Raw genomic sequence first — 23106 nt, 5'->3', positions numbered from 1 at the left:
CTCGGGTGCACAGTGTTTGAACAATGATGATTTCTGATCGCCCGAATATGTACGTATGGTTTTTTTTTGGGTTTTGATTTGTGCTGCCGTTGTCTGGCCGGATCGAATTGATCTGATGTTGTGTGATTAATTTTCGCTTTACGATCGTTTTGCCTGCCGCTTTTTGTTCGCATTCCCGTCCACACACAGGCTTGCTTTTTGGCAGACACCGTAGCTTTATGGCACATGCTTTTGGTTTTGTTTTGTTTTTTTAGAGGGGTTTCAGATTGTTGGCGAATTCCATCGCTCCCCGGCTGGCGGTCGGCGAATTGTTTGTCTGTGTGCCATTAAGTACGATTCGTATTTTCAGTGTGAGTGAATTTTGATGCCGATTTTGATTTGTTTATGCCAATCGAGTTAACCGTGTGGACGGGCAGGGTAGGGTAAAGAAATCATTACACAATCATCACAAGATCACGGCCATTCATGCGCAATACAGTGGAATGATACTTCTTTGTTGCGTTTTTTTTGTTGTTGCTGGTGTTGGTTGTATTTTGCAATACATCATCCTTGCCGTCTTCATTCCACGTAACATACGTTCATTATTAATATTTATCTATTTAAACGTTCCTTACTAGCTTACTAAACGATAAGGATGTACTATAAGGCGAAACAGAAAGCTTACACAACGAAACGAAATCATAAAACGGGAACGAAACAAGGACACATACGCACACTTATTAAAAACATAAAATATAACAAACACACACGCATGACCGAGATAACAGAAAACAATAAACGAACAGAACGAGATACATATGCAAAACGGGACAGTAAAAAAACAAAACAATTTGGAGGGGAAAATAATAGAACCTAATGCGAAATGAAACTTAGTTCAAACACGCTGGATGAGTGAGCGAAAGTAATACTATCGCTGCGCAAAACAAACACGAGAATAATGAAATGAATGTTTTTTTTTGTTTGCAAATGCTGTCCCTCTCGCTGATGATGCATGTTTTCTATATGCGTATCGAAAATTTTGGTGCTGTCTTTTGGTCTAATAGCAGCCGTAGTAGAGTTTTTCGATGTTTTGCTGTAGGACATAATTTGAATAAATTTTGTTCAATAATTATAGTTTTTTTGTTGCGTTTTTTTAATCCAATTGTAAATTTTGGAGTCCGATTTCTTGGGAAATAGGTTTGGTATATTGCGCCCTGTCCTGCACATTGTAGCCAATTGGTTGGTGGGAAACCCCGAACGCTGTGAATGCCAATGACGAACAGTTCTGCCGGGTTTGTTGGTGGTGCAAGAACGGTTGTATATTTTTGATTTGGATGCGTTCCTCCCTGTACGTTTGCTAGCAACGTACAGACGACCTAAAGGCACACATACCCTCCCACGCACACACACATACACACACGCATTAGAACACGGACACAGTAGCGAAGGAAGCGCATTGATTGGGGGGGAAATTCTGGGGCAAAACACAAAGGTGATAGGAAGAAACGAATATAAATTTTACTCTCAACAACAACAAAAAAAGAAAATACTTTTATAGGACGTATGCGAAAAAGGAAAAGAAATGAAACTGTAAAGAGCTCCGAATTAAGGGACAGGAAAACAATGCAAAACACATAAAAGACACGTATTCTGAGACACTGCTTTGCAAAACTGTCCTAATTATTTCCCTAATCGTTTTTGTTATTTTTAGAACAGCACTTTTTACTTGTTCCATTTTGTTTTGATTTTGGTTATATCCAATGTTTCTTCTTAATCTAAACTATTTTCAATGTGTTTTGAGTACAATTTTACTCTTTGATTGTGTGAAATTTTGATTGCTCGCTACTCATCGTTAGTAACTAAGTAACATTTTTCGTGTGTTGGTTTTTGCCTTTGTTTTTCAGTGTTTTATTAGTACAACGATCAATTTTGTATGCATTTTGCTTTCGTATGTGGGAAGCTTTGCCCTTGCTAACGTGCCGTTAGCTTCCTAATCACCGTAATGTAGTGAGTTTGGACCGGTCTGGCTGTGTGCGTGTGCATGTTTGTAGCTCGGTAAAATGTCGATCATTTGCTCGATCGCGTCAAGCGAGATCGCTCGTATGAAGGGAAGTTTAAAAAGAAAATTTTATTTTTGAAGATGAAACAAAAAGTACAGCCAGGCTTGGGAGGGCAAGACAGTGCTGTGCTGGTAAGGTATGGTGTATAAGTGTGCGGGACGCTAACTAGGCTTGGGTCGAGTGCTTGCGAGAGGTGAGTGAAATTTAGTATGCAGGTTAATAAATTTTGTGCAGGATGGCTTAGAGGGGGACTAAAACATTGCGAGACGACGGTAGTAGTGGGTGGAAAGAGTATGTGTGTGTGGGTGCATTGTGTTAATCTATATTCATTTGTTGCATATCTGTATGTGATAAACCAATTGAGACCAATCACAGGGAAGGATCGAAGTTATTGCGTATATTACAGAGAGAGAGGAGAGAACGAGGAAGTAAGATCTAAATAAATAAATAATACTGAAACAAACACACGCGTGAGGAGAAACAAAAAACATAAGCACACACTAAATAAGTGGAACAAAACAAAACAAATAAGAAAGCTTAATAGTCCAACGGGATAAAATGATGAAAATGAAAAATGAATGTCAGTAAAAGGAACAATGGGACCCATATATAACAAAAACAAAACCAAAGAAAGCAAAAGAAATATATAGTAAACTAACGATACATTTCAAAACCCAAAACTAAAGGAATGTTTAAGTTAAGTAAATATTAATAATTACGATGCTGAACAATCAGAAATCATTATTAAACACTGACGATCGGTATTAATCGGTACGTTTCGGTCGTTAACATCGCTAGTATGGTTACACCGGAGGCGCGAGAGTAGAAGCGAAGCGTATTCGTTTTATTGCTTCACTTGATAGCTAGATAGGTTGTTGGTATTGTGTGAGTATTTGAAAAAATAGGAAAAGTATTGAGAAAGATTTAGTTGCAAAAAAAACGAGTGTCTACTCTAAACACACGATACTGCGATTGAATTTCCATACAAATAAAAGAGATAAATGTATGGAGGCGGTTCTATATCAAAATCAATTATCTAAACAAACTAACCAGATGCAGAAATTGAAGTTGAAAGGTTGTACGAGAAAATGCTTTTTTGAGATATTAAGGCATGATCAATTGAGCTTGTAACTGTCGATTCTGCTTTTGTGACACTATAAATAGTTTTATTGCAACTGTAAAAAATGTCAACGATAATTTCTTTTTGGACATCTAGCATGCATGCATGTACAAAGAATTACATTTATTCACTTATATTTCCCCTGAAATGGAGGCGCACAGTACTTCACGCGCAAGGCCACGTGTGTCTCGTTCGAATCGTTCCATTTCTGCCAATAAAATGGAGCGATATGTTTTGTCTCTTTTTTCCTAAATGCAAAAAAAACTAATATCGGCAAATCAATGTGAATACCACAGCTCACCACTTTCTCCCCACAATAAACCGCCCGTTCGGTAGGTCTGGATGAGTGTAATTAAACAAGTTTTCCCGACTTGGATGAACATGGCCGTACACGGTTCGTCCGTTACATCGACAGCGAACAAAAAAAAAAACACCAGTCGATAAAAGCATAAAAATATGTTGCAAAACATCATAAATCTAGTTGCAAAGCAGTTCAATGTTCAATGCTGTCCAACGTCATCGGCAACCCGATAAGCTGCTTGGATAAGGCAAAGGGAGGCGGGAGGCGACGGGGTAAGTTCGGAATGGATTTATTCATTTGCAATCAGGCGTAGGCTTTGAGTCTAAACGGGAACATTTGGGGGAGGGGGAGAGAATGAAGCAAAGGGTTCAACCATACACGGCTGTTGTTTTAATTAGAAAATCGATTAAATTTTTCCCCACCGTTTGCCTACCTTTTTGGAAAAAAAAACAATACCCCCGCCCCGATTAGATGGCAGTGATGGTGGCTTTTCTATCGAAGCAGAAATGAGCACAAATTTAGTGGAACCTGGTACGATGATTATTACCCGATCGGTTATTGTAATTGTATTGGGCCCGGTGTGTTGCGTTGTTGTGCTGCTTCTCTGCCCAACAGAGCCGACCGATCCTGTCCGACCTGTCCCCATTTCGAGTTAAATAATGGAATGGTGGTTTGACTAAAATTTTATATCCAGCCAACCGAACAAACGGATCCCGGTACATGTGAGAGGGCTTGCAGCAGAGAGAGATAAAAAAAAGAATGGAATAAGTCCCACACCCACACCAACCATGGTGAAATTACACGCTTTATGAGCTTGCTGGGCGCTAAGGGGCGCACGCACGGAAGCAGGTGAGCGAATTGGCTTAATGAAAGCGATTGATTGAATTTTTAAAAGGACGGGTAAAATCGTTCCCCCACCGCTCTATCGATGGATTTAGAACGGTTTATGTCTTTCGATAATTATTCGAACGGAAAAGTTGCATCCTTTCGGCCTAGTCCTGGGATGGCAACAAAACTTCTTTTGCGCCCGGCTAATGCTCCCCTCGCCCTTGCGGACGCCGGAAGTGGAGCAAAACGATTTGATAATTTCGATTAGCCTAAAAAGAGTGCTCGAGAGCTGAGGAATGAATGTCACGAGCAGTTTTGGCGTCGCTTTTTAGATAAGATGGCTCCAATGCCGAGAGCCGGTGAACGTTTGCCAAAAAATCTGCGTTGCGGGTAGCGGGACTAGCGGAATAATAAAAAAGAATCAACCGGCATGTGGCGTAAGCGTAAGACTATCAAATCACCGGAAAAGTGGCTGAAACAAACAAAAACCCATTCATCCCGGTCGTACCACCGAAGCCCTGCCCCGCTCCCGTAGTTGGGAGCTCGTTTGCTAAATGATGCTTTGCCGTGCCACTGAGTTTCTAGCCTCCGAGTCTCTGGACGAACCTTCCGTTTTCGTGCACCGGTGGCCCATCGCCCCATTCTGAGGCGGGAAAACATTAACGTCAATGGTGTCACTGTCGCAAATAGTTTAGTGGAGCGCACCTAGACGCACTGCTCGGAGGCAGATAGAGAACCCCCACAAACGGTAATGGTACACAAGAGAGAGAGAGAGAGAGAGAAGGGGGGCATAAAAATGTTCCCCGCAATGGAGCACATGAGAGGAGGCCGCCGCAACCCTGATGGGGCAAAGGGTTTGCTGGCGGGATTTTATAATCACATTCAATGGATAATTATGCCTTAACTATCATTAAAATATTCCATTCTGAGGATTATAATTATCATCATTTCGACATTAAGAATTTTGCCCATTTCGGGCGCCGCAGAACGACGATGGAGACTGAGCTCCCTTGTCCCGGTGGCGTCGCAGTGGGTTTCTTTGGTAGCTCCGGGAGAGTAATGGGGCAAACATGGACGAATCAGGGGTGAGAGCATGTGTACGGGGATTGAGTTTGCATTAGAGTAGTTTTGCCTTGCGAAGGAAGGGTTTCAGGACAGTGGGTAGAGAATCTAAGCGAAGGTCCTCGGTAAAGTTGGCTTGTCTGTCATTCAGGAGTTTTTGGTAACATCGAGGTTTGTGATGGCTGTTTGGGATGCCAAAGCCTACACGCTTCACAATGTCAAAATTGCTTTCCATAGGTGAATTTGCCAGGCATTGTACTTTTTGCGGGTGTCTTTCTAAGTGTCTGTTGTTACCGGTTTATCAGTGTTTCGAAACAGTGAGCCGTTCAACAATGGTGTCAACTTTTTGGGTGTAGTAATAAATTTTAATTCCTTCAATGGTAAGGGTTTCAGATTCTGCACAGCAAGTGGAGTTTTTAGTCACGCTCAGAGGTAAAATGAGGATGAGTCTAATATACTGGGGTGCTGCGTGCTGTAAAGGGTCTAATGATAAATTTATGCACAAAACGGCTAAATGATCTTGTGAGTCGGTTTGACTGTAAAGCAAAACCTTACAATACGATCGAGAGGCTGTTGTTGGTGGCTTCATGAGCGGTCTTCTTTTTAAAAGCACTCCTTAAATAGGCACCCAAATAACCCCAGATTTTGGATGTATGTTCGTTGTCCTACAAACTATACGAGTAGGTTCCTTACTTTCTAACACGTTTGTTTATCTGAGAGACAATAAAAAAAGAAACTCCACCGTTCCAAAACCAAAACCGAGGGACGAAAAACTCTAAGCAGGGAGTTATAATTTTCGTAATTGAAAATGCTTGCTCTACCACATGTTTGGAGTGGTTTGCTTGTTTGTTTGTTTGTTTTTTGCTCTGTTTCGAAGACGTATTGCATGTTTGGTATCAGTTTGTGGCCACTACTACTGTTGTAGTTCGCCCTTGGTCCTTGGTGGTTCCCCGAAAATTCTAGCTTGACGGTTATATTCCTTGCCGATTCTCAAATCAAGCCCAGCAGAATAGCGGAAAGGGAAATGAATAAATGAAGAAACGTTCCGTTTCTCAATTGTACATGATCTGAGCAGACAAGCGCGCCGCTAGAGCTCACGTAGGGGAAGCAGCACGGCACACACACACACACACACACACACACAAAGGAGCAAAAACACTCTTTAAACGACTTCTCCGCCTGAAGTCATGTTGGCTTGTTTGTTGTATGTTAAAATTTGCCACCCCAAACAAAAACCAAAAAAGAAAACCTGTTGTCTAGAACGTTTCGCGCTGTTCCTCGCACCACCAGGAACCGTATGCAATCCGCAAAGGATGAAGGACAAGTGTTTGCTTTCTTTGCTCTCCACACCTTGAAGAGGGAAAGAGGACAACAATAAAAAAAAAAAACACAACCACTGGTGATTTTTTTTCTCAGTTATCAATTAGTCAGTCGGAATATGTTCCAACAACTGGTTATGGGCTGGTGATGTTCTGTATGCTTTTTTTGGTCTATGTGTGTGTGTGCTTCCACGTATCTAGTCCACCGAATCGAGTATCACACGATATCGTGATTTCTGTCAATTTCCACCGACATCCGAAATCGTACGCAATCCCTGTCAGCGTGGGTATTAGTTTTTCTCTCCCTTGGCTTGAGTCCTTTCCTTATGTTTTTTTTTCGAGTGTTGATTTTTTATTCACATTATTTCCTATCGTTAAGTGTCAGCTCCCCTCCCCCCGACTTACTAAAAAGAAAGTGTACATTTTGGAGTGTATCTTCGACGAGACTCGCGCACCACAGACTTGTAATGGTAGTTTCGAGGAAAAACTGCAAAAAAAGGGAACAGCGATGGGGAAAAAAACGGACGCTTCTAAACGAGCTACTGACACGAGCTTCTGTTGTAGCTGAAGAGCGCTATCGTGCACAGCTGTCATCATAATTATCAGCAGCAAAAGTATAGAAATTTGTCTAACAACATGCTTGTTGTTCGCCGGGTTTTCTTGGAACGCTCTGCTGACTCGATGCACTACTGTACGCATCATCGCGCACTCTACTAGCGGCGTATGCATTTTTAATACAGAACCGCCAAGAACAAGAAAGCCTTTTGCTACGGTGGTGGTGTTTTTTTTTTCCTTCCGCCCCGGAAAGAAGCATCATTCGTAAAAACCATTAATTAGGCATAAAATTGAATTTCCTTTTTCCGGCTCCGGTGTGTCATATTTCCCAGCACACCCGCGAAGGAAGCATCCGTGGAGCGATGGGTTAGAAAATTAATTTGTAAGATTTTTTTCCTTCCGCCGCTGCTGCTGCTGTTAACCAGTTTTGGTTACACTTTGCCGCTGCTGTTGCTGCTGCTGCTATCACTGGAAAGGATGCTGCTGTGTGTCGTGAGTTTGTCATTTGGACGGTCCAAAATAAAAGCATTTTGCTGCGCTTGTTTCGGGATGTTTCAGCGAGGACCGCTTCCTCCAGTGAAGGGCCGCGGCGCTCATAAAAAATTCCCTCCCCACTTCGAAGAAACCTCTTTTACGAAACAATTGATTCTCAATTCCTTTTTGTAAAAGCAAACCGTTTCGTTGCGATTGGTTCGCACAGCCGGGGCACACCCGTTGCTTTCTTTGTGTTTCCCTCCAATAAGACGAACTAGGTCGTCCGGGGAGGTTTTAATGAGGAAGTTTTCCTTTCCCTATTCGATAAGTGGACATAAACATGCCTTTGCCCCGTTTGCTGGCGGAGGTTACGGTGGGTCGGTGCGGTCGGCAGGCGGAAAAAAGGATACAACAATCAACGTCTAACCTCGTTTAATTATTCACCACCACATTTAGGAGGGAAAATGGAAAAAATTGTACGTCAAAAATGAAATAAGTAACGAGTAACGCGAGTAACGAGGTTGGAGGTAACTAACGATCGGGGAGCAAAATTAAAACCGTACCGAAAGGAAACCCGTTCCACCCGTTCTTGTAGGCTTCCTTCCCGTGGGGAAGCCGTAAGAAACAATGAAGAAATGTAAGTGTTTTTGTTCGTTTTTTTTTACTCCCCATTTGTTTCCGTTCCCATGAGGGATGTTCATTGCGGGAGCCCGAAGCTACTGGTCATCAAGCGGGAAACCTTTTACCACTAGCTAGTTCAAGTAAACTTTGGAATTATCTATTTTAAAATGATTTATTATAAATGTAGAAAAATGAAATCCTATCCTATGTTTTAATATTCTCAGTGCAGACATGCCCAAATTCGGCGGAAAATGAGAGCAGCAAAACACGGCATGCCCGCGTCCGTTAATTGAAAATGAATGTTTTCGTCGAAATTAGCAGACGTTCGATACCCTCGGCAGTAATCAAAATTGCATAGTCTAAATCCTTTGCTGTGTACAATTTCTATTTCGCGCACGGCAACCGAGCTTCATCAGTGTGCCCTGTGTGCTCGTGCAATGATAATAGCATTCTTGTGGGACTGGCATGCTGGTTGTACCAGATGCTGCTGCTGCTGCTGCTGCTGCTTTCAGGCAGCCCCACCACCACCAGGACCTTAACCAGGCCCGCGCTGGCGCTGGCGAATGGTGAAGAAAAGAAGCCATCGACGATGACGCGCGCATAAGCGGGAGGCGGTAGGCGAGTGAGGCCGACGGGTTTTCTCGTCGCGTTTGAATAGCGATGCTGATGATTTATGCTGCACCGATGCGCATCGTCGGCTAGTTTTCGGCACCTCCAGCCGGACCACCGGACCCAGGCGGGAAAATTAGGCAATGCAAGGGGGTAGGGTGGAGGAGAATGAGCTCGTTCGGTTAGTCCGGAAATTAACCACGCACTCTGCAATCAGCCAGCACGACACGATGACGACGTTGGTGACCACGACGACAACCACCATCAGGATCCGGGGATACCCGGGGATAATGTCGTTTGGTCTGTTTTCTGCCAGGCCTTCCACCACACCTGGCGTCCCAACAGTCTGGAAGGGTTGTTGCAGTTTGCCTACCCCCGCAAAAACTGAGCTCGCGAGCTCTACAAACACGCTGGCGCGGAGGACACGGCTCGGATCCAGCAGCCTGCACGGTGCAGCAGTGTGTATGATTCTGCATAAATTAATTAGAAAACTTCCCCATATTTTCCACCCATCCACCGGCCGGGCCGAAAATGGAGGGCGCGCGCACACACACACATGCTGAAAAGGGCTTCTCTGTTGAGTTTCATCGTTCGTTCCGTTGCGGAGAACCATCGCAAGACCGCTGCTCTACGCTGTAGACGCATCTCCGGGCGCTCCAGAGCTAACCGACGCGTTCATTTCCACCCGAAACACATGCTCCATCGTGCAGCGGGCGAAGCGGCCCATGGCGCGCGCAAACACATACAGAGCTTCTTCGGAGCCGGGCGCACGAAAAACAACGGTCAAATAGTTAGAGGTGCGTTTGAGTACGTACGAGCAGGAGCGGTTAGGATTAGGATGAATATGAATAAATTTCATCAGCATATGCCCGACCGCAAGTGCGCCGTGTCCTCCCACAGTCCACAGTCTCCCCCTCCGAGGGGAGGGTAATGCACTTTTCCGAAAATGATGCGCGACCGGTCCTCAGTTTTGCAACCGGCCGCAGGGCGTTATCGGACCGTCGCTATCTGTCTGGCTGGCAGGACGACAAACGACACCGACGACGACGAGCAATCAAGCCCGCCGTGTCGTACGTACGAGCGCGCTCTGGCAAAGCGTTCTGGGTATCTGCCAGCCCAGAATGCAATCATTAATGACTAACAAAACAACTCCAGTAATAACAATAATGGCGACAACAATAGCAAGCAATTAAAAAAACGCGTCGCCTTCTTGTGCCGCAGCAACGGACGCGGGCTTGAGTTGCGTTTAGCATACCGTGCAGGCGCATACCGAGCGCGTACGTGCTGCGCTTTGGGATGCGCTTCTTTTGCGCTGCAAAGGCCTTTGCAGTTGGGTGCATAGGTTGCAGTTGGTGCAACAACAACAAAAAAGGGGGGAAAGTGCATCACAACGCTCGCTCACTCGCAATGGAGCTGAGTGACAAGTGATGGATGAAAACGGAACCTCTCGATTTGGAACCTGGACCCGTACCGTAACCTGGACGTTGCTAGGGGATCATCAATCATCACCATCTCGTAGTGCACACAAGTGTGTGTGTGTGTGTGTATGTGAGGCAAGTGAGAGGGATGGGTGAGGGAAAAGCAAACGCAATGATATACAAGCCCCATCCAAGTCGGGGTCGGGCGGTGCTGGATGGAAAAAGGAAATGGAAAAGTACGGCCACGAATATAGTACCGATTTTCGGGGCGCTTTCTCACAAAGCGTAACTTACCCTGCCCCAAAAAAAAAAAAAAACCCACACTCCAATAGGCATTATGCGAAACAGTTACAGGATAGTTTGTACCATTTCGGGCGTAGAAGTGGGCGGTGGGCGGCACTGGAATGGGACTATAAATTCAATCGTGTGGTGTAGCGCCGTCAACAGCGAGGCATTCTGGTTCCGCTCCAACTCAACTCCATAAGCCGACGGCTAATGACGTTTTGCATTCGGTTGCGGTTTGCTGCACGTTCGCGGAACCGAAATCTTCCTCGCGGGGGCACGGAAAAATATAAATTTCAATCGTCAGCCCCGGCGACATCAGCTGCGTACGTTTGTTTGCATGCTAATGGAACATCTCCCGCGGCCCTGCAGGCTTCAGGCCACGGTACACAGCACAGCCGTCACTAGTTTCGCAATACGCTGCGCGGCTGTGTGGAGTTAATTTTGACATGTCCAGCATGTTGTCCCCGGTTGCTAAATCATTCCACTCGAAAAATTGTCACACGCACACGCATCGGACACATTTTACGCGCGACGCCTGATCGTCCGCCGTGGTTACAATGGTTCCGAATCGAACCGGAAGTGGTCCACCGCGCTGGTGTCCGCTCGCCCGCTGTCCGCTGGATGAATTGGACGTAATTTCTAATTTTAAATCTGTTTGCATGCCCAGTTTGCAGTTTTGCGTACGGATCGGGTGAAAGTCAAGTCAAGCCGAATGACATTATTCCGCGGTCGTGTGTCAGAGACCCGTCAGCGGCCGGTCAGCGCCGGCTGCTGAAAACTTCCCGCTTGCAACTGTTTGGCACTCCATTTGTTGTTCAATTAGCAATAATGACATTAATTTACCGGTGCACAGACGCTCACATGCGCTCATTAGAAGCTTTGGCGGAGGAACGGAAGGAAATGCGAACAGTGAGGCTCAGAGATAGTTGGCTTCAGCTTAGCCCACACCAAACCTCAGCGTTACTGAGCAGCTAATGAAGGATACGGCAAACTGTTTCGGGAAGCAGAAAATCAAATCGAAAATCACATACACACACACACAATACACCTGACTCCGCCGGCAGTGAGTGGTGGTGGTGGTGGTGGTGGTGGTGGTGGTGGTACCGCAATGTTGAGGATTACGTTTTCGTGCGAGTGCTGGCAGAGACCGAGTCGATGCGAAACTTTTCCAATTATCATTTGCAGGAAAAACACATCGCCAGGAAAGCGTATCGAATCGAACGGGGTGTAATGGGAAGAAATTCGTTGGAAAACAATTTCACTACCTTATTCCCGGCACCGTGTATCGATCGCTGTCGGGGTACCAGTTTGGGGCCCATAGTTCTTAAGGCAAGACATTCATCGCAGTTCATCACACCGTGATGGATGTGTCTTTCATTTGGCAAGACGGAAAGAACAAACCGCTAATTGACAGTCTGTTTTTCCCCCCTTTTGCACGATGATGATAGCATCTCATTTGCATGTATTCCGATAATGAGTAAAGGAAAATTTCAGCATTGATAGTGATTAGAGCACCACAGAAGGCTCACTTAACGGTGCGACATTGCGAGTTGTTTTGGGAAAAAGGAAAATTGACTCAACTCATCCTTAGGCTCTCATTAGACTCATCAAGAATAAAAGCAGGAGAGGGAAACAAAAATGGAAAAATAATAAATGTCATTTAAAAAACAAACCCCCCCGTCCAGCACACATCTCGTCGTTTGTGCTGCCACGTAATAGGAAAGCTGCGTGTAGAGGGCTCATTTTTACTTTCTAGAATTGTAACCGCACCACCCGAGCCCACTTTCTTTTTTGCCAAAACCACGACGTGAAACATTTTCCCGACCGGTAATGATGACTTTTTTCTAATTATTCAAACTACTCGCGGTGTGCGTCCTGGGCTGGGTGTGATGAGAGGTCCGAGGGCGGCAATGGAAGAAGAATAGTTTCCAGAACCGTAATGAAGCGTGAGGAGAAAAAGGAGTGGAAAAAGGGGAAGTAGCAATGGCGCATAAATTATCTGCTCCCCGCTGGAGTACAGAACGGAAAAACACTGTGCGGTCCCGGCGCGGGCCCGGCTTGTTGGGGCCGTCTTGATCTGTTTGGATAGCTCCCGCGTGGATATTGTTTGCCGTTCCGTACCACCATTCCGTGCCACCGTGTGCGCGCTTCGTTAATGCTTTTATTGTAACAATTTGGCTGCCATTCGGAATGCAAAGTAGTAGAATGCGCCCGACGCGAGAATCACAGCCGTGGAGTGGCGCAAAAAAAGAAAAAGGACCGACAACCGAAATACACCCAAACAGTTATTTCGGCTAATGGAATAAAACAATGTCGAACGGAAAAAATTATCCTCTCCCAACTGTTCCTCGTCTGTTCTCTTCCTTCCAAGCTAGCAAGTTCCTTCAACCTACACGAGGAGGGCAGAGTACGGGAGGTTTCTTTTCGTCATTAGTCAATTTCTTAAAAGCTCGTGTCAAATCAAGCGTTGTACCGCCGTTAGTTGGTGCGGCCCGTGGGCGAAAGGACAATTTCGCTCCTTGGGTGGCTTCGCTTATCGGCCAGAAATCACGGACGGCCATGGTTATATGTTTCGGGTGTGGCCGGTCCCTGTTACGCTACATTACGGCGCACCAGCCGGCGCATACGACCGGCCCACTCCCCGAGGGACCTCCGAAAACAGTGCAAGAAAGGGAAGCGCTAGTTCGCGCGCGAGGTCAAATACGGAGACGTGCACGTGAACACAATCAAGTAATTGATTTTCCAATCGCGATATATTCACGTTGGTAGCCCCCCCCCCCTCTCATTGCCGTCTGGATGGTTATGTTGGTTGCCTTATCTAACAGTAAGCTTTCTTTGTATCGAGCTTATTTCCGCTTTTCCGCGCAGGAACGAAGCTAATCGTAAAAGGGAAAGGCTTTGTAGATTGATTACTGTGCAATGGATTATCAACTAGAGCAAAGTAAGTAGTTCCATGTAAAAGGAAAATAAGGAAAACATGCTTGGACAGAATTGAGAATGAGAATTCGTTTGATAAAATTCTGCTGAATGAGGGCCGGCAAGCCTTCCAAGCATCTACATGGATATCCTTTTTATACGGAAAGGCAAAATAATTCCTCATTGCACAGCATTTTGCATGCCACTCCTAATCATAAAAGCTCGGTGCAAATCCTTATCCTATAATGCAAAACATAAGGACTTTCGGAAGGGCAGATTAAGCCTCTCTGAAGAGAGGACAACGTACCAAAAATTCGACTCGATTGGTCGCTTTCGTGGAGCTGAGGTTGAGGTCGGGCAGGGTACTAACCAGCGACAGAGGCGCTTGGGAAGTGAAAATTTAATAAAACTAAATCCATTCCTAACCATAGTCCATCTGTCTGTCTTCAAAATTGGCCCCACACAGGGGACGCAGTATCAGTGCTTACTTGATTATTCGCAGCAAAGTTTTAGCCTTCTTCTTGCGTTCGTGTGTGTGTCCTGTCTCACAGGAGATATTGTGCCCTGCTTCCCCTGCTTACGCTGCGGGATGCAAAATTAGACGCAAAACTAGTTCCGGACCAGTAGGACGAGAGAGCCAAGTAAAAGACTCCCACCGAATGGCCGAGGAAGCTACGGCGGGTGGTAGAAGAAATTTTTAATAAAATTAAAACTATTGCTTCTTCCGTATTAGCCGCTGTGTGTGTGCAATCGTTATCGCTGGGAGATGCTCGGCCGGCCGGAGACGACGCATGGTACGGCCGGATTGTTAAACTGCGGGCATTAGGAATTCATCCGTGCTCGGGCCCGAGAAGTAAAGGGACAGTTTGGTTTAGGTTTTTGCCGTATTAGAGCAATGGCATAATGAAAATTGAGATCATCTCGAGTCTGCCTGGGCCATTCTTCTGCCTCGTTCGAAGAATGAAACGACCACTCGCACTTTGGCCGAGAATCGGGAAAAAGGCTTCTCCAATGGTAGTTGGGCAGTAGTTTCCATTGCCCGTTGGTTGGAAGTCAGTCACAAGGAATGATCTTTATTCTAAGGATCCTATCTTTGCCGGTTGACTCGCACGCACGCACACATCGCCTCGTCAGTGTGTTTGTTGACCTCTTGTGGCCACTTTGCACCCAACGACGGGCAGGTTGTGTTTAATAAATCCTTACACTTGCTGTGTGTAATCGAGATGCACGATATGCACGATGATGTTGTTGTGCAATATGTGTTGTGCCTCAGTCATTACCGATATTAGTTTTGTGCACGGGAACTTCTTTCCACTGAAGTCTATCCTAACTCCGATCCAGGACCTTATTGCACGTTACAACGCACATATGCGATGGTAGAGAAAACGCAAATGAAGTCCATCCCCATCTCCCTGTCGCCGCGGTGCTTGAGCGCTGGCGACACATACACACGACGATCGAAGACGACGGCTTTCGATATCGAATAAGGATAGTTCAGCAGAAATACACAATATAGTAAAAGGGCCATGATTTGCAATAATACTTTGGATGCGTTAGCAGAGAGGATGGGAATGAGTTTAGGTTCAGCCACTCCTGGTATCCTTTTATCAGTATACAACCACACAAACAAACACACACACACACACTCTGGGCTAGTTTTATTAATATTGAAAAATATATTCAATTTTAAATATTGAATCGGCAAGTTATTTATATCCGTCTTCTGGTCTCGATTGAGGTTAGAACGGCCCTGTACGTACGTCTGTGTATCGGGTACTGTGTGTCTTGAGCCAAACCCATTTTGAAATGCTGTAACTCCTGCCATCCGAACGATAGGCCCCGAACGCTCGATGCTCATATGTGAGAGGTTAGTGAGGCCGCTTTCCCATTCTCAAGAAGGCGAACCTTTTTCCCTAGCAAACCCTGGCTCGTTCTTGGTTCCGTGCTATGCATGGAGTGATGTTTATTGAAGAGTGGAGCAGAGTCGTAAAGTGTGCGGGCGCTGCGCCGATGCTTTGAAACTGATTGAACTCGAATGAGGGGAACCGATGCGATGCCAGACGGAGCATAAAGTGAATATTAGCAGCGAGGAAAAAGGAAAAGTCGCTTCACGATAAAACTGCCTGCCCGGTTTTTGGGACAAAAATCGCTTCCCGGGGACAACGCAGTGCGCGGGAGCGAGGGTGTGGGCAAGGATAGCTTGTGCTCAATTTGAAAATTGATCCAAACTAGCAAACATGTCCTCGAGGATGCAGGATTTCTGTTAATGTTAAAAATAATAGAGAGACGCACCATGCCCTCCCATTCCCACCGAAAACCGACCGACCGGCTGTCTCGTTTTATTGCACACGAGCACGTTATGTGAGGAGGAAACCATTTGGAGACACTTAAAAGAACCTGCCCCCTTCCCCCACCTCGGGCTGCCAATGGATAAAATTCATCGGGTACGATATGATTTAATTATTTACATTTGAATTAAAATCCTATTGCGTCCTCGCATTCTCATCACTGCCGCCAGTTTCCATCGTCAATCGGGGGAGTGTTTCGGTATGTCGCACAAACTAAGGGTTGTGGTTAATACGTGTGCTTGTGGATGTGTGTATGTGTGTGTGTGTTTTGGTATGTGTTGCGGTGAAAGGTATTGTGCGTTGCTAAGCCGGCACGGAAACACGTAGGGGGAATGGGGACCGAAATTCGTCGGAAGTATATCGAAAGGAACGTTTGAAGTTTCGCTAAGTGAATCATAATTTGAATAAATTTCAAATAATCCCACTGCCGTTGTCGTCGTACCCCCGTCTCCCAATGCCGTTGTCATTGACATCCTCCAAAACGGCACTATTGGGCAACGATTAAAACTTTTCGTCCGTGCGGTTTCGGAGGAGCAAAAAGCGAGCGAGGAGTGAGTGGCATTCTCTTTCGTCTTCGATTGTCCCTGTCCCAGCAGCAGTAGCAGCAGCAGCCATGTGATTGAGCTTTACAGTACCCATGAAGTACGAAACGCAGGGCTCGATTTCAGCACAAACTCACAAACACGTTAGAGGCATTTTGTTTTCCCTGATTTAATTTTTTGCTGTGCGCTGGTGCTTTTCCCCTCCGCTAGGAATAGAAATGATCAACCAAGAGGGCTTGATGTGGCTCAAGTTCGCTTGTTCGCAGCGTGCGATCATCGTGGTGTTTTAATTTTCTCCCCTCTGTTTTGTTTGTCCTGGCTGACTGTTTGTACGCCCTGACGTTGGGCGCGAGGCTGTCGATTGGTGTTCAAGTCGCCCGTTGATCGTTGACGGAATGGCGAGAGCAGACCGAGAAGCAGATTAGCACGAGCGATACGAATGCAAATTTGTTTTGTGTGTGTTTGTGTGAGTGTTTTTGTGTCTTTGTTATTTGCGCTCCCGTCTGTCTGAGCTTTTCCACCGTTGAGTTTGGGGCTGTGAGTGTGTGTGTGTGTGTGTGTGTGTGTGTGTGTGTGTGTGTGTGTGTGTGTGTGTGTGTGTGTGTGTGTGTGTGTGTGTGTGTGTGTATATTTGCGTTGTTTATTTCTCGGCGGGTGGTTTTGGCTCATTTGTGGAAACAATGATGGGCAGAGTGAATAGAAAAATTAGTCAAATAGTAAACAAATGGCTGTAGTACATAGGCAGGGCAGGGCGCGTTCTCGAAACTATCAACTGACCCTTCATCTGTTGGGTGAAAAATAAAGACGACCAGTGAAGAACAAACAAACAAAACCCTCTCATGTTCTGTGATTAAGACAGTTTTCAACAGCAAGAGGATGAAAAAAACAAAAACAAAAACACTTTGTTCTACTCAAAGGTTTAGCTACCGAGCTCGGTACATGATGAGCGCTTTATTTCACCACCCCCAGAGGTGATGGGAAAAAATATACATAATTTACTCTGATTAAAATTTTTCGACCGCTCAAAATTGCGTTTGCCTTTTAGCGTAATTTACAGTCGACAGCGCCTTCGTGTTTGCCCTTTCGTCTTAAAGAAAGCAAAGCAAAGACGGGACGGACCACCGAGCGGAAAGTGTTGCACTGGGTGGATGGGTGGGTGGTGTTGCTCTCTCAAACACACTCTCTTTTGCTTGCCGTGCTTGCTGCTTCGCTACAATTAAATTAATTTAGGTGAATTTATATACACAAACAACTAACGTTACAAAACGCCCGCCTTCTTCCCTTCACTCTACCGCGTGCGCCAGCCCTTTCGGTATTCCATTATCATGCCGCGAAATAGCGGAAATAGATGGCGCACCCATGGTTCGCATTGCTCCGACGCCTCGGCCGGTGTCGGGCAGCCAGCGTGAAGGAACGGCCTGACGAACGGAAAAATATGTCCGTCGTTCAGCGGGAGGGGAAACGGCCTAGCGACGGGGGAAAGTGCCGGTCAGGATAAATGAAGAAAGTGTTTTTTGTTTGATTCGTTGGAATATAGGAGTCGAGGAAGCAGAGAAAGGGGTGCAATAATGGCTACAAAAAAGTAGCGTGAACCTGTCGTTTTGTGATATTTTTTGGGTGTGTTGTTGTTATTTGCTTGGCTACGGAGTGTATTTTTTCCATTTTCTGTTTCTTACCCTATCGGATCTTTCTAAGAAAAGGATTTCCATGAGTATGTGCTTCGAAATGAGTAAGAAATGGAGCAACACTGTATCAGAAGTATTGCGGCAAGGTGATGTGTGTCGTAATTCAATTTCGAACCATTCCATAAACTATTTATCCACGTCAATAGGTATGGCCTTTCATACGTTTCCCCAGCTCATGCCTCGTGCCAATAAATAATGGTCTTAATAACTCCAAAGCATCTCCACTCAACACATTCACACATTATCGCAAGGAGGGCGATAAATTTTCGGCCGACAATCGCAAACCACGCGCACCACGCGCTACCAGCGGCACCCGGGGAAAGTTCAAATATTGTGACAAGCGAAGATTAGTGACGGGCTTTTTCGGTTAATTCAAGGGCTCAAATGTATCCGAAATCAGCGCACTGAGCGGGGGAAGGAGTTATGAGCCAATGGTGGGGGGTGGTGGGTGAAAATTTACTCACTCACTGCTCGAAAAAACCGGCTGCTGAGAGAAACCATTGCGAGTGAGAGCGATCGAGTGAACGTGGGACGGGCAACCGAACGTAACTGAAGTAGAACTTATGGTAATGGCGTGATTTAGGCATGAAGGAGTGAATTTATGGAACAGTCCGGCGTCGTCGTCGTCATCGTCGTGTTCGAATGGCTCTTACAGCAGGAGGCAGGGAAAACAATCGAACCAAAGACCGGGCCAAGCTTTTCATCACATAATTGACGGCAAATATTTCATTTGCTTTTGGGTTCGATCGCACACCAGTGTAAGTGTATGGCTGTGTGTATTTGTTTGTGATGAAGGTGGTGATGTCTCAAAAGCGTTGCCGATTAACGCCCAGTTCAATTCGGGCCCAGCTCAAGTGCCGGAGAGTAACGAAGAGAGAACGGAGGGAGGGATTAACATAATTCCGATATCTACATACATAAATAATAAATTAAACAAACAGGCGCTCGAAACCGGTCAGCTGGAAGTGGGAATATCTCAGGGAAGCCCCGGGAAAGCCAATTGTTTGACTAATGCCTACACCGAAGGACCTTTGGAAAAAAGCCTGCTAAGGAATACGATCACAAGATCACTGTCACTCGCAGGAAAACTTTGCGCCCCTCGTTCGCTTTTGCCGGTCAATTTTCCTTATCGAAGTAGAATGTTCAATGATTTACAATGCACGACGACCGTGTGGTGTGTGCATTAGCCCCCGGGGATGGCAGAGGTAAGTGACCCGGAAGGATGGCGATGTTGGTGAAAGGGAATGATTTATTTTTGCAAATGAGCAAAGGCGAGTAGCTCGCACTCTCGGTGCACAGTTCAGTTCATTTTGTGCTAAGCACTGCGATTACTATGCGCCGCAAGTGAGAGAAAATAATTCCAATGTTAATTTATGGTTTGCTTGTTAGTTGAGTGACCTTTCTGCCTGTTCTCCCTTTACTTCCTGCCGAACAAAAAGAAAACACAACCCCCCCGGAGGAACAATCGTATCCCCCGTTTTTGGGGTAGTTAATTTGGTTAAAGTCAATGCAATTACCTCAAAAGCCGCTTTTTTCGGCTTTCTTCCCTTGGGGGGAGGGGCGAGTGATGTGAACACAGCCGGGTCCAAAAATAACGAGACCAAATAATCAGAATAATGGGTACGGAACACATACAGCCGGCACTGGGCCGCCCCCACCCCTTAGTTTGTCGTAGTTACCACGGCACGCTAAGTTTAGCTAGGTACACACTCACACACAAAAGAAATCAACCTTTCGTGATTAGTTTCATCAAGAAAGCAGCGACGACCGCGAACGAAACGCAAATGCGTGTTGCGCTCCCTTGCGATCGGGTTTTTTTTTTTTTGGAGGAGCAGTAAGGGAGTAGCAGTGGGTCGTGGAACGAAGGCCACCGCCAGTACGCTTCTCCCGCGGCACAAGAAAAATGTGTATGTGTCCTGATGGAAAAGAAAAGGTGTTTGTCACAAACCAGCGCCGAGACGGTCCCGCACGAAGGAAGTTTTAGACGGCGTACATTAATGTCCTTCCCCGAAAACAGCCCAGCAGGATCCTTCCGCAAGAAGGTGCGGCTGAGAGGGAGCGAGTGCAGAAGGAAACGCTCATTGTGCCCCCTACCCCCCCGGGAGCTAGTTCCGCTGAGGGTTGGGGGTAAGTGAAACGCCATTTTCATTTATTTTATTAACCCCGCCACGCCGGAAACTTCCACCCTAGCGCATGCCTTGGCCGACCAAATCACGGCGCGCCAAAAATCTCTGTCTCGAATCAATGGCTCCGAAAGGCGACCGGTCCCGAAAGCTCCGTACAAGCTCGTGTGTTTGTAATGGCTGGTGAGGAAGAGGAGAGGAAAACTTACGCCACCGTTAGTTGGGCTGGAAGGCGTAATAATAAAAATAATTAACCAAACTAAACCCTTTCCACCGGGGTCTGGTCTGGGCCGTTGTTGGCCGTTTTTGCCGGTGCGGGGGAGCCTTACTCGATTATTAGGCGAGTCGGTTCCGCTTGCTAGTAAAAGTGTGCAGGTGTGTGTGTGGGCGGTATCAAGAAGGGGTGGTTTCCGTTCGTTTAAAACATTTGCCCTCACGCACAAAGCACACACACACACAGCAGAGGCACAAACACAGGGAAAGTGAAGGTGTACAGCAGCGTAAAGGACACACGCCGTCAAAGTTGAAATTGATTTCGGTAAACGCATTTGGCCTAGCCCCGGCAGTAGTTGCTGGTAACTGTTTTATGGTGGCATAAGAGACGGGTTTTTTGTGTGTGTTACAGTTGCCATTTAGCCGAGGCCTTGGCTGGTCGACTGTATGCCAGGTAAATGATTTCTTCCTCCCCCGGTGTCCCCCGTGTTTTGCGAATTAAAGCGACCATAGCGTGCTGGTCGGTTTTCGTTTGCGCTTCCACTGGTGGATCTGTTCGATTTTATTATTATTTCTTAGGGCGCTACAGTGCGGCTAAAAGGTACGGCGTTCAAGCCCAAGCCCAAGTAACACAACTACCAGCTCCACCCTTAATGAGTGTGTTTGATTGTTTTTCCCCATTACTGTTCTGTCAAGCAGGTTTTGGTTGAGGAAAGAAGCAAATTGCACGCGCGGTGTCGTGATTAACATTTTCAATCATTTGCATGCCAGCAGTTTGTTTACTTTGGATTGATTGTTGCTGTTAGTGTTTTTGTTTTGTTTGTTTGTTTTGTTTGGCTTTGTACCCAAGGACTAATGGCTGTGTATTGCTTTTTTGATTCTTTTTTGTTGCGAGTTAAACTGTTATTTCAATAGGTACAGTTGGATGCGTTTATTTTGTGTGTGCTCAAACTCTGCTATCCTTTTAATGCTTAAGAAATAGATAGATGTGACTTTCTTTCTTTTTGTTTTGCCAAAAAACCGAGCTTGCTCTTTCCTTTCCGCTTTACCCACTTGACCTTTCGATGCGCTCTCCCGCCTTACTTTACACTCCGCCCAAAAGTCCTAATGGCGACCACCATTAAAACGGAAGCGCGCCGACGCTTACCGGGCGTGATAAGGATCGTAGCGACAGGCGAAGCCTTCAGCACAATCGTTTCTGATTTATTGAGTTAGAAATTAAAAGGAATTTCCTCGGCAATTGATTTAAGTTCTCGCTGGCTTACAGTAAAGCCAGCGCAGGGGGACGGCGCAGGACCGTGTAGTAGTGATGCACTAGTAAAATAGAAACAACCCTGCCCGCAAAAGTGTGCTTCGATTGAGTGTGTGTGTGTGTGTGGCCACTTTGCACACTATTTTCAGCTCATGGCTTCCCCTGTAGAGGCTGGGACGGATGTTTAAGTAGAAATGAAACAGCCATTCCACCCCACTGGTTTGTGCAACTTAAAAATGTCTTAAAATTCGACCGGTCAAGCAATCGGATGGAACCGATTCAAGAAGTAGCAGGAAAGAGCTGAAAGAGTGGAGGAAATTGTTCCTGCTAAGTGTGTCTATTTTGTGCACAACAGAGGAAGCAACAGAAGCGGGGTATGTTTCGCGCCGTCCATGTCCACCAGACCAGCATCCGTGCGGAGGTTAGAGAAATTGGATGACTTATCGGAGCAGCTAGAAGTGTGGCGAAAGGCTGGACGGCAGGGAGGTTTTGGGGCGGTAAATTTAATTCTAAAATTGGAAGGTTTTTTGGCAAAATGGAACTTTTACCATTAATTTTCGTACCGGTGGTCCCGGCACATCCGCCCATCCGATGTCAACGCTTGGGCCTGTGTGTTTTTCAGTGTGCCTGTGCCTCTCTCTCTTTCTCTGGTTGCGAAGTAGTCCACGGGCGTTCGATCACCGGGCTCGGTACCCCGTGAGCGTGTACTTGAAGGACGAACATTAATGCCACGATTCTCCACCACCAACACCACCACCAACACCAGCACCAGAGTGATTCAGTGTGTCTTTTCCGAACGCCGAGAACAAGCGCACCAGACGGCAGAGTAATTACCGGCATGAAATAATATCGTCTTATTTCCCCGGGTTTCGCTCCTTTCTTCCTCGAGCTGCGACCAGGAAGGGAGTGGAGAAAATTGTGTAAAACGCGAACCATAGGCCAAGCCATTTAGTGGAAACGCACACACCAACACACACACCCAGATAAGCAGTGGGAGGGAGGGCAAAATTGTTGGAAAAGCGCGTGTTCCGCGAGTGCTCACTGTTCGAAGCGTAATATTTCCAACTCACTGAAGCAAGCCGAAGCTAAGTGAGGTGTGGTGGAGATGTACCATGGTGAGGCAGGCGCTGTGTCCTCGGTGGCGGTGAGTGCGGGTAACGAGGCACAAGATAACGGATTGGCTAAGTAGCAATAGCGCGGCTTTTGCCATTTTTTGCCAGGGCAGAGCAAGAAACAAATGGGTTAATGGCGTTTGTTTTTGGCTCGCTGGTGCTGCTTGGGGGGGGGGGGGGGGCAGGCAAGAGGAATGGCACACCCCGGCCTACTCTCGTTAATAACAACAGTGGCATTACGAGGGGCCCATTCTTTACACCAATCCTTCCGTATCCTTTTACCT

The 23106-nt window shown here is 46.2% G+C and overlaps 1 protein-coding gene across 8 annotated transcripts in view; it reads right to left on the bottom strand.

Moving 5' to 3' along the window:
• LOC121597320 (protein abrupt) overlaps positions 1-23106 on the bottom strand; it is a 109410-nt gene that overhangs the window by 11457 nt on the left and 74847 nt on the right. The gene's annotated exons all lie outside the window — the stretch shown is intronic.

This window comes from Anopheles merus, chromosome 3R, assembly GCF_017562075.2.
Source record: "Anopheles merus strain MAF chromosome 3R, AmerM5.1, whole genome shotgun sequence".
NCBI classification, from domain to species: domain Eukaryota; kingdom Metazoa; phylum Arthropoda; class Insecta; order Diptera; family Culicidae; genus Anopheles; species Anopheles merus.
The sequence above is the reverse complement of the archived record's forward strand: the minus strand, read 5'-3'. Positions and strand labels throughout refer to the sequence as shown.